Source organism: Squalius cephalus (assembly GCF_949319135.1).
Source record: "Squalius cephalus genome assembly, chromosome: 3".
Lineage (NCBI taxonomy): Eukaryota > Metazoa > Chordata > Actinopteri > Cypriniformes > Leuciscidae > Squalius > Squalius cephalus.
The window spans coordinates 59,947,512-59,965,711 of NC_137124.1; the positions used below are offsets into that span (position 1 = coordinate 59,947,512).

Genomic DNA, 18,200 nt, shown 5'->3' on the forward strand with positions numbered 1-18,200 from the left:
CCTGAAGCCCCCCCCCCCCCCCCCCCTCAGCTTGTGGCTGGAACGATTTAGGGAGAAGCTCAAAAAGATTTGGCTCCCGTGCTGAGGCCACCTAGGGGTAGAGTAGTTGGTCTTCCTAAAAAAAAAAAAAAAAGAAGAGCTTTTTTGCTTTAGGTTTAGACTGACGCTGGTGCTTCAGATAGATCTTATGTCCTACCTATCGGTTTGTGACATGGATATCCTGAGTATTTCGCTCCCCTGAGCTCTAAGGTTTCAGTAGGTTGAGTGTTTCACAGCCTCTCAATCTAGTAGGCTGTGGCTCCTCCGAGCCCTCAGGTAGGTCTATGCTTGTAGGTCGGCCCTCACTCGGGCCGCCTCTGTAGCTGGCCTAGGCTATGCTAGGGGTATTGGAGGCGTTCTGCTAAGTATAGCTGCCGCACTCATTATATGTTAGGCTTCCTCCCCTTGATTTCAGCCTCCTCCTATAAATGGAGTTGTTGGCCAAGGCCCGCCCCTTTCACTGCATTCAGGGGTGTTAGAGTAATGCAGGGTGGTAGTTAAGGTATGATCCTTCAGGCAGGGTTAGGCTGTGTGACGAGTCTCTACTCTTCCCCGCTATGGCCGGTTGGTGGGTGTGGCTAGGAGACTCATCAAGGGAACGATGTCCACCTGTTCATCCCTCTATAAAAGTTTAGGCTGGCTAGTGTTGAGAGAGAGGTCTTTCTCCGCGTTACTTTGAGTTGGCTCGGGTTTGTTTTAGGGTTAAACTTGCTTTTGTTATTTGGTTTAGTATTTCGTTTTCTGTGATTGATACCTTTACATTCATGCACCTAACAGACATTACAGATGACCATGTTTTCTTGCTTATATTTTTTCTATTTATGTTAATAAATCTTTATTTTTGCAAACCAATCACTATGTCCTCCATTTCATTTGCCACGGCTTCGAGCCGGTCGTGACAAATGTGGGGGCTCGTCCGGGATTTTGTTAAATTTGTTTGGTTAAAGAGTTGATTTCGTTAATCTGATGATTGATTCGTTAAATATGTATTTTTTCTTAGTAATGTTCGTTGAATACTGAGTTTTGAAATTTCGTGGAGGATTATAGTGATTGGGTTGGTCTACTTCATGGGAGATTGGCATTGGTAAGTGTTGACTACTGTTTGTATGTTTGAGGGGGGTTTCTTGTTGGATATGCTTTTCCCTGTTTAGGTTTAGCGGGGTATCCTTAACGGGATGCTCCGAACTTTTTTTATTTTAGTTTGTTATGTTTGTATGGTGAAAGCAGCTAGAGCAGTTGTCTCGGGAACACGTCCGTGTTTTGTAATGGTGACTTGTTAATCGGTCGCCATTTCAAACACTGGTTTGCAGTGTATAAAAACCCGCTGCAAGTAACTGTACGAAGATTAGGGATAAGTTTAGATAGTTTGGGAATTTAGTTAGAGGGAATTGTTTATCCAATTGCGACCCCTCAGATATATATATATTTGGAAATTAAGTAGTCGTAGCTTACTCCTGTTGTTCACCATGGATTCAAAGATTGAGGATTTTATTAGTGCTCCGTCTGAAGATCTGTTGGATGATTTTTCTAAAGATCAACTAGTAGAACTTGCAACGCATTACAAAATTAGTTTGTCAAGTCAAGATAAACGTTTAAAAGATAGTATTAAAATTATGATTAAGACTGAGTTATCTGAACGCGGAGTTTTGGAGTCTCAATCTTTGGAAGATGTTTCAGCTTTTGTTGGTGCAGCATCAATGTCTCATCTAACATTTGAAGAACAAAAACAATTGTTGTTAATTCAAACGGAAATAAAAAGAGAAATGGTAGAAGCACAAAATCGTGTTGAGATGTCTAAGCTACAGTTACAACAACAACAGCTTGATCTTGAACGTTACCGTTTAGATCTGATAAAAGAAGGTAAACTTAATTCAACGGGAGGTGTAGAACGCGATTTGGCTTTGTGTAAATTTGATGTAGTGGCTAATATGAGATTGATCCCTAGATTTGACGAGAAAGATGTTGAACGCTTCTTTTTGTTGTTTGAACGCGTGGCAGAAACGCGAAATTGGCCAGATGAGGAACGTACGCTTATGTTACAGTCTGTTTTTACAGGAAAAGCTCAAGAAGCATATTTGTCTCTTAGTGTAGCAGATGCTAAGGAGTATTTGACTGTTAAGAATGCAGTATTAAGGGCATACGAGTTGGTCCCAGAGGCCTATAGACAAAAATTTAGGTCCTGGAAGAAAACTGATAGTCAAACGCATGTTGAATTTGTACATGATATTTCAGTTCACTTCAATCGTTGGTGTGCAGCTTCTGACGTTAAAACGTTAGACGATTTGAAGGAGTTGATCTTGCTTGAACAGTTTAAAAACTCTGTGTCGCAACGTGTAGTAACTTATATTAGTGAGCGTAAACCTGACACCGCATATGAGGGGGCTGTTATGGCTGATGAATTTTCTCTGATTCATAAAAACTCTTCCGGCTACAAAAATGCTGGAGAAAATGTTAAGAGAGAGTTGTGGCATGATTTTAGTAGATCTCCGAGAACTTTGGGTGATATACCTGACAAACAGCGTCTTACATTTGTTGGAGTAAAAGACAGAGAAAACATCTGTAATTATTGTCATGAGTTTGGTCACTGGAAGAATGAGTGTCCTTTGTTGAAATCTAAATCGTCTTCGGTGAAGGCTGTTGTTCTGGCAGTGACTGCCTCTGAAGTAAATGTACCGGGGAGTTCCTCGTCACGTGTTTCAACATTTTCTCCATTTGTTACAGATGGTTCTGTTAGATTGGTAAATTCTACAGAAGATGTACCGGTCAAAATTCTTCGTGACACTGGATCATCAGAAACATTTGTCCTAGAGTCTATTCTATCTTTTTCAAATGATTCGTATACTGGGAACAATGTGTTGATTAGGGGTATTGGTTTGAATGTGATGTCCGTTCCCTTACATAAAATCATTTTACATTCTGATTTGATCCAGGGAGAAGTGGAGGTTGCTGTGCGTTCCTGCTTGCCTGTGGACGGAGTACAGGTAATCCTGGGAAATGATTTGGCTGGTGAACGAGTTTGGCGGAATGTTTCACCGAATTTGGTGGTCACACCATCTGTGTCGACTTTTGACGCAAGTGATGAGAATTCTTCCTGTTCTTTGAATGGGTTTCCGTCATGCGTGATAACAAGATCTATGAGTAAAATACCAGCTGTTGATAAATCTGAAACTAGAGAGATTTTGAGTGCACCTCTAGAAATCCCTTCCGTCTTGTCTGTGTCACGTGATGACTTGATTAAGGAACAAAAGGCTGACGTTACACTTGTTGAATTGTTTGATCGAGTTGTCTCTCATGATACAATCGTAAATCTTCCTTCTGGATATTATCTAGAGGGAGATGTGTTAGTCCGAAAGTGGGTGCCGCATGGAGAATTTGTAATTGGTGATCCTGTTTTCCAAATTGTAGTGCCTCAGTCTCTCCGTCAACTTGTTTTAAAAACGGCACATGACACATCTGGACATCTGGGGGTGAAAAAGACGTACAGGTTGCTTTTGAAACATTTCTTTTGGCCAAAGTTGAAGCGTGATATATCGAAGTATATTAAATCTTGTCAAACATGTCAACTCACTGGAAAGCCAAACCAGTCAATGAAACCTGCCCCTCTGTATCCAATTCCTGCTGTTAGTCAACCCTTTGAACATCTTATTGTGGACTGTGTGGGGCCATTACCTCGGTCAAAGGCGGGGAATGAATATTTGCTTACTGTTATGTGCCAAGTGACTAGATATCCAGCTGTGTACCCGTTACGTTCTCTAACTGCAAAGTTAGTTTTAAAAGCACTGACTCAGTTTATATCAGTCTTCGGAATACCACGAATTATTCAGTCTGACCAGGGGAGTAATTTTACTTCAAATTTGTTTGGTCAAGTTTTGAAACAGCTTCATATTCAACATAATCTTTCCAGTGCTTATCACGCCCAAAGTCAGGGAGCACTGGAAAGATTTCACCAAACTTTAAAGTCTTTATTGAGATCTTACTGTGTTCAGATGAATAAAGATTGGGAAGCTGGGTTACCCTGGTTAATGATGTCTGCTCGAGAAGCTGCTCAGGAGAGTACTGGATTTAGTCCGAATGACCTCGTTTTTGGGCATGAGGTGCGTGGTCCATTATCTGTTTTGTCTGCAGATTGGAAAAAAGTTGATCCACCAAAAAATGTTCTATCATATGTGAGTGATTTTCGCAGACGAATTTTTGAAGCGTGCCAACTGGCAAAGGGATCTTTGAGCAGAGCACAAGATCGGATGAAACGACTTTTTGATCGTCGTACAGAATTGCGTTCCTTTCAATTGGGTGATCAAGTTCTTGCTCTGTTGCCTATTGTGGGATCACCATTTCAGGCCAAGTTTGTAGGTCCATATACTGTGGCTCGTCAAATTTCTGATCTTAACTATTTGATTAATACGCCAGATCGAAAAAAGAAGACGAGGTTATGTCATGTAAATTTGCTAAAGCCTTTCTATGGTTCTGAAGATTTTGTTGACGCTAAAATAAATCAAGACAACGTTGTTATGCCTAATTCTGGCATTAAACCTGTTCTGGTTACAGGTTCTTTTGCTTCTGGTGATCCTGAATTGTCAACCACTTCAATTCTGTTAGGCGGGGATCAGGATGAGATTGATCCTGGAGATTCTGTCCTTCAGGGTCGTTTACATAATTCAGAAGTGTTAAGCTCTTTGCACAATCGATTTAGTCATTTAACGGAGGTGCAGCGTACTGATTTGATTAATTTGATTTTTGAATATATTACACTGTTTCCCGATACTCCATCTCGTACAAGTCTTATTGAACACGATATTGATGTGGGAGATTCGGCTCCAATTCATCAACGCTATTATCGAGTATCTGCGAGTAAAAAACAACAATTAGAAAATGAAGTTGATTATATGTTGGAAAATGATATCGCTAAACCCTCTTTTTCTAGCTGGGCTTCTCCATCATTGCTAGTGAGTAAATCTGATGGATCGTTCAGATTTTGTACTGATTACCGAAAGGTAAATGCTGTAACAAAACCCGATTCATTTCCATTGCCTCGAATTGAGGACTGTATTGATCAAGTGGGAAACTCTAAATTTGTTAGTAAGTTTGATTTACTAAAAGGTTACTGGCAAGTGCCTTTAACTGAAAGAGCTCAAGAAATTTCTGCTTTTATTATACCGTCTGGATTATTTTCGTACAACGTTATGAGTTTCGGGTTGCGTAATGCTCCCGCAACTTTCCAGCGTTTAATGAATCGAGTTATTTGTGGTTTAAAGGGTTGCGCTGTGTACTTAGATGACGTCGTTGTGTATAGTCGAACTTGGGAAGAACATATTGTTCAAATTAGAGCACTATTTGATCGATTTGTGGAGGCGAATTTGACCGTTAATTTGTTAAAATGTGAGTTCGCCAAGGCCACAGTAGTCTACTTGGGGAAAGTGGTGGGGCAAGGCCAAGTGCGCCCTGTCCGCGCGAAAGTAGAAACGATTGATAACTACCCAACACCTGCCACCAAGAAAGAACTTATGCGATTTCTTGGAATGGTAGGGTTTTATCGTTGTTTTTGCAGGAATTTTTCTACAGTGGTGGCTCCCCTGACAAATTTATTGCGGGGAGGAGTAGACTTTTGTTGGACGTCTGGTTGTCAGCAAGCCTTTGAAAAGGTAAAATTGCTTCTTACAGAGGATCCTGTTTTGAAAGCGCCAAAGTTTGACCAAGCATTTCGGTTGCAAGTGGATGCCAGCAATGTGGGTGCAATGAATTGATCATCCAGTTGGATTCTTTTCTAAAAAGTTCAATCCTTATCAACTTAATTACTCTGTGATAGAAAAGGAGGCGCTTGCTCTGATCTGGGCTTTGCAACATTTTGAGGTGTATGTGGGTTCGTCTGAGGGACCTCTGGTAGTTTTTACTGATCACAACCCTTTAGTTTTTCTTCATTCGTTGCAGAACCCAAACCAGAGGTTAATGAGGTGGTGCTTATTTTTACAGGGATACCTGTTAGATATCCGCCATATTAAAGGCTCAGAGAATACAACTGCTGATGCCTTATCTCGTATTTATATCGTCTAGTGTTATGGGATTTCTTCTATTTTCCTGTCTCTGTTCTTTTCTTGATTTGCTTCCTAGGCGCCGTGGTTGCTGAAAGGACTTGGAGATATAACAAGACTGGGGAAAATTTGGAGTTGGACCAAGTTCGCTTACTTGGACTGTTTGAATTTAGAAGTGGTGGGGTTTTGGTTTGGGTTTTGGAAGTGTTCTAAAACTCTTTGCTCTTCTTTTTAGGGGGAGTGTGTGACGAGTCTCTACTCTTCCCCGCTATGGCCGGTTGGTGGGTGTGGCTAGGAGACTCATCAAGGGAACGATGTCCACCTGTTCATCCCTCTATAAAAGTTTAGGCTGGCTAGTGTTGAGAGAGAGGTCTTTCTCCGCGTTACTTTGAGTTGGCTCGGGTTTGTTTTAGGGTTAAACTTGCTTTTGTTATTTGGTTTAGTATTTCGTTTTCTGTGATTGATACCTTTACATTCATGCACCTAACAGACATTACAGATGACCATGTTTTCTTGCTTATATTTTTTCTATTTATGTTAATAAATCTTTATTTTTGCAAACCAATCACTATGTCCTCCATTTCATTTGCCACGGCTTCGAGCCGGTCGTGACAGCTGTCTTTCGCTCTGCGATGTGATAGTTTGCCAGACCCTGCCGAACAGAGCTACTTATGATGAGGCCCGCTCCCTGTCTAACATTTCAGGGGCATATGGTTGTTACTCCCCCGCTATCTCAGGGTAGTTTTGAGTAGTCCATTCTCAGCTCTGTATTTATCTACCTCACACCACGATGGCTCCGGTTGAGCAGGGAGTTCTAAGCTACATTTCATTCCAGTTTTTGAACTCCGCTCCCTTGAAGCCAGAGCATTGCCATGAGCTGACGCCCATGCATTTAGTAGGTAGGCCCTTAATGGGGCCTCCACTAGGCAGAGTGGCGTATGTTGTACTCCCCTGCTATAAGGGTATTGTTTTTGCTGAGTACACTGCCTTTGTCAATGTGATTGGGTACCAGGATACTGTAAGCACTGCAGTTTTCTGCCTTGAAGGCTGCACAGTAGGTAGAGGCCCCAGCAGGCCTCCTTGACCGGGTAGCCTCCAAATAGGGCTCCTAGGCCAGCTCACCTTCGGTGGTTGGCCCTGGTAGTTTGGGCAGAAGGCTCACTGCCGAGTAGTAGGCCTTAACAGGCCTCCTCGGAGGTGGGTAACAACATTGTGGAACATACACTAGGACAAAACTATAGGAAAAGTTTTTCAATGGTATGGTTCCAGCAGTGTTCGTTAAAGTAGCAGAATAGACTCGCTATCAGCTAGTAGGCTCGACCAGGCCTCACTGTTAGGCGAGTCCCCAGCAGCAGTCAAATTCAGCTGATTAGACTGTTTCAGGTAGTAGGCCTCTTCAGGCCTCCTTGGAGATGGGCTCCCACACTTTGTGGTGGCTATCGGGTAGTAGGCCTCATAAGGCCTCCCTGGAGGCAAAGCCCCAAAGACAGTCAACTGGACTGCCAGTCTGGCTCACTGTCAGCTATGTTTTTCAGGTAGTAGGCCTCTCCAGGCCTCCCTGGAAGTTAGCTCCTTCATGTCATGGTTTTCAGGTAATAGGCCTCACCAGGCCTCCCTGGAGTTGAGTTCCAGCATACTTTGGGCTTCCACTTAGGTGGTTTTCTGGTGATAGGTAGTAGGCCTCTATAGGCCTCTCTGTAAGGGAACTCCCATGTACCATGGTTATCAGGTAGTAGGCCTCACTAGGCCTCCCTTAAGTTGAGCTCCCACATTCTGTGGTTGTCAGGTAGTAGGCCTCTCCAGGCCTCTCTGTAAGTGAACTCCCATGCACTGTGGTTATCAGGTAGTAGGCCTCACTAGGCCTCCCTGAAGTTGAGCTCCCACATACTGTGGTTGTCAAGTAGTAGGTCTCACCAGGCCTCCCTGGAGGGTTAGCTCCCACATGCTGTGGGTTTCCATTTGGTATGGTTTTTCAGGTAGTAGGCCTATCCAGGCCTCTCTGAAAGTGAGCTCCCACATACTGTGGTTGTCAAGTAGTAGGCCTCTCCAGGTCTCCCTGAGAGTAGTTTCACAGTGGTGCTGGGTTTGTAAGCTAGTGGCCGCTTACTTTCAGTTTAGCAGACCTTATCAGGCAGCTACCGAAGGTGAGCTTGCGCCCTGGCTCGACTCAAGTTTTTATTCTCTGCTACGGGTTCCCTCCTGGAAACTCTTTATCCTGCTTCAGCCTGGTTGCCTACCAGGTAGATCTTATGCTCCCCTCACTGAGGGTCAGTATGAGTATGTGGTCTCCTGAGTCTGGTCAGTCGGTCGTAGGCCTCTCTTGAGGCCTCCCAGTTAGATCAGCCCTTAGGCCCTCACAGGCCTCCTCAGTGTTTTGAAACGCAAACACTGGGTTGATCCGTGGATCGAGTAGAGAAACTCCCCTCGCTGGCAAGGGTTGTAAAGCACTATGCTGAGGCATACTCTCCAGGATATCCCGTCTCTGAGTTCCGGGCCGAGTGGTTTACTGCCTGCTTTGCAGTCCCTCGGGTTGGATGCCTTTCCTAAAGGCAAGTGTCCAGAGGCTCTGTCTTCGGACAGACAGGAAGTGGCCAGACTGTAGTGTCTTATGTAGTGACACCAGGTCAGGCCTGCCTGGTGGCATTTCAGGTGGCACGTTCCCCTGAATAGTGACTGGCTGGGGTTCCCTCGGGTTCCCTAGCCACATTCCCTAGAAGGGACCCCTTCTAAGAAGTTGAAGTGTGGTCCTAGGCCCTTGAGCAGGCCCAGGTAGACCTTTCGCTAAACTATGTTTATGGAGGTTTTCTGTGGTATCATATAGCTTGGGCTATGACCGTAGGGAGTGCTGTCACTGACAGCCCAGTGTGACCTGAGGGTGAGTGGTTCTAGCGTTTCATTTGAATTTGCTAGTTCTGACAGTTGTCACTGCCGCCTGGCAGGCACTCCCCTTAGCATGGTGGCGTTGGTATATCGTTCCCCAAAGCGTCATTCGACGCAGTGCGAGTTCCCTTTCGAAAGGGAACGTCTCAGGTTACGACTGTAACCTATGTTCCCTGAGAACAGGGAACGAGACACTGCGTCTCCTTGCCATGCCTCGGGGCCTGCCTACCAAACAGTCCCTTCAGACGATAAGGTGTTTGTCATGTTTGCAAGGCGCCCTTTTATACTTGCAGGTCGCACGTTAATCATTCACGTTAATGATTCACGGGCTGTCGCCGGTCATTATGATTGCCGTGATTTGATAGTGATTTCAGACACCTGTCCTGCCTGAGGCGTTCCCCAAAGCGTCATTCGACGCAGTGTCTCGTTCCCTGTTCTCAGGGAACATAGGTTACAGTCGTAACCTGAGACGTTTTCAACACAGCAATATGTGATGAAACTTCCAATAAAGTTCACCATTGTTACGGGATTCTCCTGTGGCCCCATGGGACAGTAAACTAAAATCGTATACACACTTCAGAATCTCACCGGAAGAAGTAGGTCATCCGGGTTCTTTTTGCTTACTTTTTTATGAGTACTTTGGACATACATCTTTTGTCACTGTTTTTTACCTACTATATATTACGGAAGTTTGCCATTTCTACTGCAGCCAAAGTCAACAAATAATGACAGGGAAAATACGAACAGAACCAAATCAAAACAGAATATACACGTTGCAATTATCTGATTGATGTTTTCATTTAATTTTTTCAAATCAGTCTTTTTTTGTGTGTGTGTGTGTGTTATTTAAACGTGTTATTTAGGGGTGTTTTTTTTTCTGTTGTAGAACATGGACAGTACCAGCCAAGAGTTTGAACCAACCCTCACATTCACTTGAATGAGAAAGTGTGTCCAACTTGTGACTGGTACTTTATATCATGACCACATAGTGGCGATTATATTTATGATTATTTATGTTTTTGTAAAATCAAGAATAACTGTCTGAATACCTGTAGTGACTAGCTTCAGTATTACTGTAAAGCTGCAATACTGCATTGCATGAGGCAAATTGGCCTATACTTACAAAAAAATGTTAGTCAAAATTAATATCCTACTGGCCAAGCAAACTGAATCATCAGTCAGTATTTATGCCTCTACCAAAGCGCCACAGCTGCTGACCCCATCCAGCGCCCTGTGTAAACCTCCTACTCCCTCTTACCTGATGAGACAGGGCTTACACAGAGAAGTCCATCACTGCTGTTCCGAATCAGTGAGACTATTGGATAACACTGGGAATGCATGCCCTTTCCATTGGAAAGAAACGCTGCGAAAGTCACATCCTTCCCCGAAGGAGTCATGTGGAGATAACATATGGACTAACCCCAAGATGGACTAACCCCCTAACCCCTAAGGGTTCTCCCATGATACAGAAAGATACAGGCTTCCGTTTAGGAGCAATCGTGGGAAAAAAGCAACATATGGTATCCACGCAGGGTCACACATTTGGCACCCAGCCTAGACCCGGTTCTCAAGGGTTCAGCTCCACATCCGGCTACCGAGGGTGACGGAGGACTCAACAGGTTGACATGGAGACATGAGCACAACTGTAGGCACAGCAAGCTGACAAGAGATGAGCCTCTCAGTGCTTGAGCCTCACTAGAGAACACAGGAGGAAAACAGCTCTACACCTAGGCTATAGAACATAGGCAAACATGTTGGATGTTGCCCATCCCGCAGATTTACAAATATCTGTTAGCGAGGTGCCACGTGCCAGTGCCCAGGAGAATGCAACACTTGTTGAGTAAGCTTGCAACCTGAGTGGGCAAGGCACTGCTTGTGCTTGGTGAGGCAAGGCGATGGCATCCACTAACCAGTGGGTCAACCTCTGCTTGGAGACAGCCTTTCCCTTCTGCTGGGCCCCATAACAGACAAAGAGCTGGTATGAGGTCCTGAAGCTTTGAGTTCTGTCCACGTACCGCCACAGAGCGTTGATGGGACAGAGCACAGCCAGGGCTGGGTCTGCCTCCTCTGAGGGCAGCACTTGCAGGTTCACCACCTGGTCCCTGAAGGGAGTGGTAGGAACTTTGGGCACATATCCAGGCTGGGGTCTTTAAGTCTGCTGATTGCAAAAGCTCGAAGGGCACATTCTGAAGTGCTTGAAGAACCAGAATTAGGTCCCAAGAGGTTATGGATGGAGGTCAAGGAGTATTTAACCGTCTCGCCCCCCTAAGGAACCTGACAACCAGGTCATGCTTCTCAACCAACTTACCTCCTATCGGGTGGTGATATGCGTAAATAGCGGCAGCATAAACTTTGAGGGTGGAGGGAGACAGCCTTCACTCCAACCTGTGCTGAAGGCACTGACACTGATCGAACATCTTCGGGGGTCCACTTGGCGAGAGGAACAGCACACGACGAACAGGTTCCACCTAAAGGCGTAAGCGTGTCTCGTAGATGGTACTCGCACCGAAGTGATGGTGGTAAGTACCTCAGGTGTTGTCACCTAGAACCTCCACTTCACATACTGGGACCAGACATGGAGTTTCCAGAGGTCTGGGCATGGGTGTCATAGAGTGCCCTGAGCATGAGTTCTGGGAACCAGGTCCGGTTGGGCCAATAGGACGCAACTAGCAGGACCTGCTCCTCATCCTCCCTGAAATAGCACAGCGTCTGTGCAAGTAGGCTTGCTGGGGGAAATGCATATTTGCGAAGGCCCCGGAGCCAGCTGTGTGCCAGTGCATCGGTGCTGAGTATTCCCTCGGTTAGGGAATACAGGTCTACCTGTGCGGCAATGAAAAGACACCAGATCAGTTGGACCATTAGGGGATGGAGTCACCACTCTCCTGGGAGCACAGTTCATGATAGTTCGTCGGCCACATGGTTGAGCAGTCCGTGGAAGCCAGTGCTGAAGCGGGTCTTATATGAAGCAAGCCGAGCGGCGTCACAGCTGCTGCGGCTGCTATATGCCCCAGGAGCCTCTGAAAGAATTTCAGTGGGACCGCTGTCCTGCCCTTGAACGTTTTCAAGCAGTTCAGCACCGACCGAGCATTTTCCTCTGTGAGGCGTGCTGACTGTTTGACCGAACCGGACTCCATACCGAGAAAAGAGATTCTCTGCATGGGGGAGAGTTTGCTCTTTTCCCAGGTGATCTGAAGCCCCAACTAGCTGGCGTGACTGAGCACCAGGTCCCTGTGTCCCCACAACTGGTCCCGAGACTGTACTTGTATCAGCCAGTCGTTGAGATAGTTGAGAATGTGAACAGCGTGTTCCTTCATGGGAAAATTGTTTCCTTCAAGCCAATCTTGGGGATGGATGGGCTCGAGTGGAACCCTCCATCCTGTCCTGAGCGCTCGCGGCTGGACGATTGGTTTTTGGGTGCTGCGAGCCCCCAATAACTTTCTTCCTGGAAGTGCACGAAGAGGTGACGAGGTCTTGGAAGGCACCATTGTCTTCCCGCGATCGCTCTGCGACCTTCTCTGCCTTTCCTCCCCTAGACGGGGCCGCTGCCAAAGAGCACACTGGAGTTCCCCCGGTGGAACGTTCTGTTGCGATGCAACTGTGTCCTTAGAGTGCTTCCTCCTGTGGTGACCCTAAGCACCCCTCCAAAGCCTGTAGGTTTTCGTCAACTCTCGTTGCGACATCCTATAGAGCTGCGGGGCAGGCAGCTGCCTCTTTGCATGCCATGGCCATCCTGCAGGTCTATCAGGCACGGATGCTCAGGGACATGCACGAGGGCAGGACTGACCCAGGGCTCTTTGATGAGCTGCGTGCCACCACCGACCTTGCTCTCCAAGCGACGAAGGTGACTGCATGCTCCCTGGGCCAGGTGATGTCCACAAACGTGGTACAGGAGAGACACCTCTGGCTAAACCTGGCCGATATGCGAGATGCCGAGCGAACCTGCTTCCTCGACACTCCCATGTCCCAGGCTGGCCTTTTCGGCGGCGTGGTCGAGGGTTTTGCCCAACAGTTCTTGACCACCCAGAAGCAGACTGATGTGATAAACCATATTCTGCCTCGACGGCCCGCTGCTGCCTCCACCCAGCCGTCGGCACAGAACCCTCAGCCTGCTAAACGCCAGGCTAAGCGGCACCTCAGGGGCTGCTCAGAGATGGCGATCAGTTCTTCACAGGAGAAGGTAGCAGGGCCACTCCCTCCCCCGGTGGAGGGCTGGGGGAGAATCTTTTGTTCTCCTTTCCCCGCTGCTTGCCCCACGGCGGGCAGCACCCCAATCTGGTTTAAGAAAGAACTGACACACCCATCTCTGAGCCACCAGAGGTCTCGGACGACAGTGCGCGCCACTCACAAGCCTCGCCACTCTCATCCTCCTCTGTCTCCATACCCCTGGCAGAGCAGACCCCCGTGGAGCGCTGGTCCTTCCACACCGGGACACTATACCTTCCATGTCCGGGCCGGTCATTCCACCTTGCTGCCCCATTGAGGGTACGTCAGTGGTTCGCATGACCCCACTGGTACAGTTCTTGGGAGCTTGGCTAGAGGTTCCCAACCTGTCCTGCTGGGTTGCGAGAACCATCAGGCTCGGCTACGCGATTCAGTCCGCTTCCGGGGAGTCCGCTACACCATGGTCGGTGACAATGCCCCAGTCATGCGAGCAGAGTTCGCCATCCCACTAGCAAAGGGTGCGATCGAGACTGTCCCTCCAGCCAAAATGAAGTCCGGCTTCTACAGCACCAACTTCATTGTACCCAAGAATACCGGTGGGTTACGGCCAAACCTGGAACTGCGTGACCAGCTTACGATGGTAGCTACCATCACTTCCGCTAGAGCATCGTCACGAGACATGCCTATGCGTTGAAGTGGAACCTCTTCGTCACCTGGTGCTCTTCTCGCCAAGAAGACCCCAGAAAATGCCTGATCAGTGTTGTGCTTTCCTTCCTGCATGATGGGTTGGAGCGAAGACTGTCTACCTCCACCCTCAAAGTGTATGTTGCCGCTGTCGCCGCACATCACGACGCAGTTGAAGGTAAGTCCGTGGGGAAGCATGACCTGATCATCAGGTTCCTGAGAGGAACTCTCTTGGGACCTCACAGTGGTGCTAACTGCCCTGCAGAGTGCTCCCTTTGAGCCTTTGCAATCAGTTGAGCTTAAGTTCCTGTCAATGAAGACAGCGCTCCTGGTTGCATTGGCCTCCATCAAGAGGATAGGGGACCTGCCGGCATTTTCGGTTGACAAAGCATACCTGGAATTCGGGCCGGTCTCTTCTCACGTGATCCTGAGACCCCGGCCTGGATATGTGCCCAAGGTTCCCACCACTCCCTTTCGAGACCAGGTGGTGAACCTGCAAGCGCCGCCCTTGGAGGAGGCAGACCCAGCCTTGGCACTGCTCTGTCCAGTACGCGCCCTCCGTGCTTATGTAGACAGAAACGCAGTGTTTCAGGACCTCAGCTAAAGGGAAAGGCTCTCTCCAAGCAAAGGTTGTCTCACTGGATAGAGGACGCCATTGCTTTTGCATACCAGCAACAAGGTCGACCATGCCCCCTTGGTGTGAAGGCACACTCCACCTGGAGTGTGGCTTCCTCTTGGGCTCTAGCGCATGGTGCCTCGCAAACATACATCTGCAGAGCTGCAGGCTGGGTGACACCCAACACATTTGCGAGATTCAACAATTCAACAATCTCAGAGTGGAGACAGTGTCCTCCCGTGTACTCGCTTCAACTATTCCACTACTCTCCATTCCACTGCTCGGACTGGATATGTGCGATATTCTCCTCAGGTGAGCTTCCCCGAGAAGCCCTGTGTTCCTCCAGCACCGTTGACGTCAACGCCAGAGTTATGCCACCGGCAGCTTTCGCGTTGGCTAGGTGCCTCCATGTGCATGGTTCCCCCCTTGGGCGACCCCCACATGTGTATTCCACTGTAAGCCTCTATGAGCATGTGTCTTTCTCTTGGCAAGCCACCTTGGGGTTGAAACATTCCACCCTGCGGGCTGGACACCCCAATATTTCTCCATATGCAGCCCGCTCGCGGGTCATATGTGTATTCTGTAAGTCCCCCCCCCTTCGAGCAGGCACTATTTGCCTATTTCCACTGAGATATGCTCCCCAGTGTACCTTGGTATTCCTGTGTTAAGTAGGAGTCCTTCGTCCGTGCTAGTTTCACGGCAGGGAGCTCAGATTTACGTAGGGCACTGGAAGACAGTTGAGGTGGCGTGATTAGACTAGGAACCCCATTCGTCATCACAATGTAACTTGAACATTACGTCTCCCTGCCACTCCCGTTGTACCGCTGGAACGAGTTCAGTCTCGGCTCCTCAGCGAAGAAACATATCTGCATGTTGCCAGCGTACTTCCTTATATACCCATGAGGGGGGACGGAGTTACACTATGCAAATTCTGCAGACCCATGGCATTTCCTTGCCATTAGCTTGTTTTGTAATACTTGAAGGTGTGAAGCGAAACCCCATTCGTCATCACAACGTAACGTCTCCGTTCCCTACTCAGGGCATGAGGGTTACATACATAACCGAGACGTTTTCAGATCTACCTCTGTTTCCAGCCAATGACAAATGACACTCCCAACTTGGGGGGCAAGTGAACGGGGCAAACCTCCAACCTTATCGGAAAGTATCTTTGCCGAATACACAAACGTGCCGGCATGCATAAATTAGTCAAGCACTGCTCTGAGCGTGATATTTGACACAGGTGACAGCAAGAACAGTTAAACCAGAAAGACTTGGGAGACTAAATACTGTGACAATTTGACATTTATTAACAGCCCAGCAAGCAATATAGTTCTTTGGCGTAGGCTCCGTCCGTAGCTCGCAATCCGAGGGTCCGGACTCTGCATATCCTGCCTGAAGACAAAGGCAGGGGCGCAGCCGACCCCCTGTGAGGTATGGGAAGGGACCATCCTGGTGGTGGTGGGGAGGATGGAGGGAAGGATCCCTCTTGGAGGTGGTGGGGAGGATGGAGGTGAATGGAAGCGTCAGCATCTGCGAACTCAAACGTGTGTAAGTACCAATCTTTTATACCACGAGTATTAGAATGTGATTGGATAGATGAGATCACTGCCATCGAAACACTGATAGTGGCGGCCGTCTGTTTGGTGTCACAGAAAACCAGGTCTGTGAAACCAATTTAGCGACCGCTTCAGCAGAAAATCCCTACCTCTGACCTAAATCTGACCATTGTGTGCAAGGCACCTGCAGCCTGACCAGCTGCCACATACGCCTTTACAATCATCTGCGAGGTGGTCTGTAATGGCTTAGATGGCAAAACTGGAGCCTTCAAAGTGTGTGCCTCACTCTGCGAGAGATAGCTAGCCAGCAAATTCCTACTCGCACAATCCCTCCACATTCGTGTAACTCAAATGTGGGACTTTTTTTTTTTTGGACAAGGGCGTAGGTTTGATTTTGAAATTGGTGGGGATGGGGACATCCCCTGAAGTTGAGCTGCATTTGTCATTAAAGGGACAGTTCACCCAAAAATGAAAATTCTGTCATTTACTCTCCCTCAAGTTGTTTTAAACCTGTATGAATTTCTTTCTTCTTCTGAGCACAAAAGAAGATATTTTGAAGAATGTCGGTATCCAGACAGTTGATGGACCCCATTGACTTCCAGAGTAGAAAAAAAAACTCAATACTGGTTACCGACATTCTTCAAAATATCTTCTTTTGTGTTCAGTAGAAGAAAAAAATGCATACAGGTTTGAAACAACTTGAGGGAGAGTAACAGAGCGATGACAGAATCTTAATTTAAAAGTGAACTTACATAAATGAACTGTTGGCATATTTGTTTCACATCAATAATGTCCAGTTTGTCCTGTTGGACATGACACACAGCAATACTGTTAAGTGTCACTTGTGCCATTGTTCTGAGCAGGGGCGTAGCAGCCATTCTAAAAGTGGGGGGGACAAAAGCTGTATGTGACTGAATGTGTTTCCCACATTACTTTTGTGTGTGGAGCTTGGTACCTCTAGGGGGGTCCGGGGGCATGCCCCCCCGGAAGAAAATTTGTACATTTTAAAGATAAATTCATTAATCTGGTGCACTTTGAGTCACCCGAATCCACTGTTAAAAATAAACAATCCACCCGCCAACTGCCCAAAATATGATATTCTTTGATTTAGTTATCTGCATCTGATCATCACATTACAAAAATATTCAAATTATCAGTGTTAAGCATGATAATATGGTAACATATCACACTGAAGTAGGCTGATTTAAAATTAACATTTATTTAAAATAAAAGTTCTTCTTTTGGCAAAATTACATTTCCTTAATAGCATAAACAGAGGCTTTACTCCCTTCAAACTTAAATTGTCAATGTTTCATTACATCACTGTTTGAAAACACTCATTTTTTGTACCTTTATAAAGGGCATTTTCCCCCTAGTTTTATACAACAGACATTTTATTAAAATATATCAATAAAACCTAAATCAATGTATTTACAAAGTTTTAATATTATTTTGGTCACCCGACGTCGCAACCGAAATTTAACCAAATATCAACGTCTTATGACGTTGCGTACCTGATGGGAATAATCTGTTATGTCTCATTTAGCAGATGCTTTTATCCAAAGTGACAAGTAGGAGAGCATTTAACACACACTCGGCACAATCCGGCGCGACGTGACGAGGTCCATACGGGTTCTGTTGTCTTACACGTCTTACTCATAGACGGTCTTACTGCGTACAGTTGGTTAAATCAACAAGGAAACTTTACGCGTGATTCATGTCATCACGACATACATACTTACAGTGCGTGTTTGAAAAAAGGATGTTATGTCCTCTGCTTTTTTCTGGGGTTCATTTTACCCCAGACGGCCAAACAGCAAAGTGACTAAACAACGAACGAAAATTCGCAAGAGCATCAAGAGATTTGAAGCTCATGGCAAACACGCCCCAAGAGATGATTCGCGCTGTGATTGGCTGAATGTTAGTTCACTCAAGTCTAAGTAACAAATCAGAGAACACGGGCGGAAATATTGGCGCTGGGTCAAAAAAAAAATGCGGGGGACAGAATCACCTGTTTCTAAAAGTGAGGGGGACGTGTCCCCCCCGTCCCCCCCGGTTGCTACGCCCCTGGTTCTGAGCCATGTTTTCAGTGTCCTAAGAACACTGAAACTTCTTTCAGTCTCAGCTGATGAGACTGGGATGACAAGGGTTTCAACTTCATCAAACATTCCTCTCATTTCAACAAGACCAAGCAATGTTGTGTTTTTATGTTTTATGGGGACTTTTTACAGACATAAT

General features: G+C 46.6%; 1 protein-coding gene across 1 annotated transcript in view; it reads left to right on the forward strand.

Moving 5' to 3' along the window:
- Positions 1-18,200, forward strand: part of LOC307155283 (uncharacterized protein) — a gene marked incomplete at its 3' end in the record, with an annotated part of 133,655 nt that overhangs the window by 89,539 nt on the left and 25,916 nt on the right. The gene's annotated exons all lie outside the window — the stretch shown is intronic.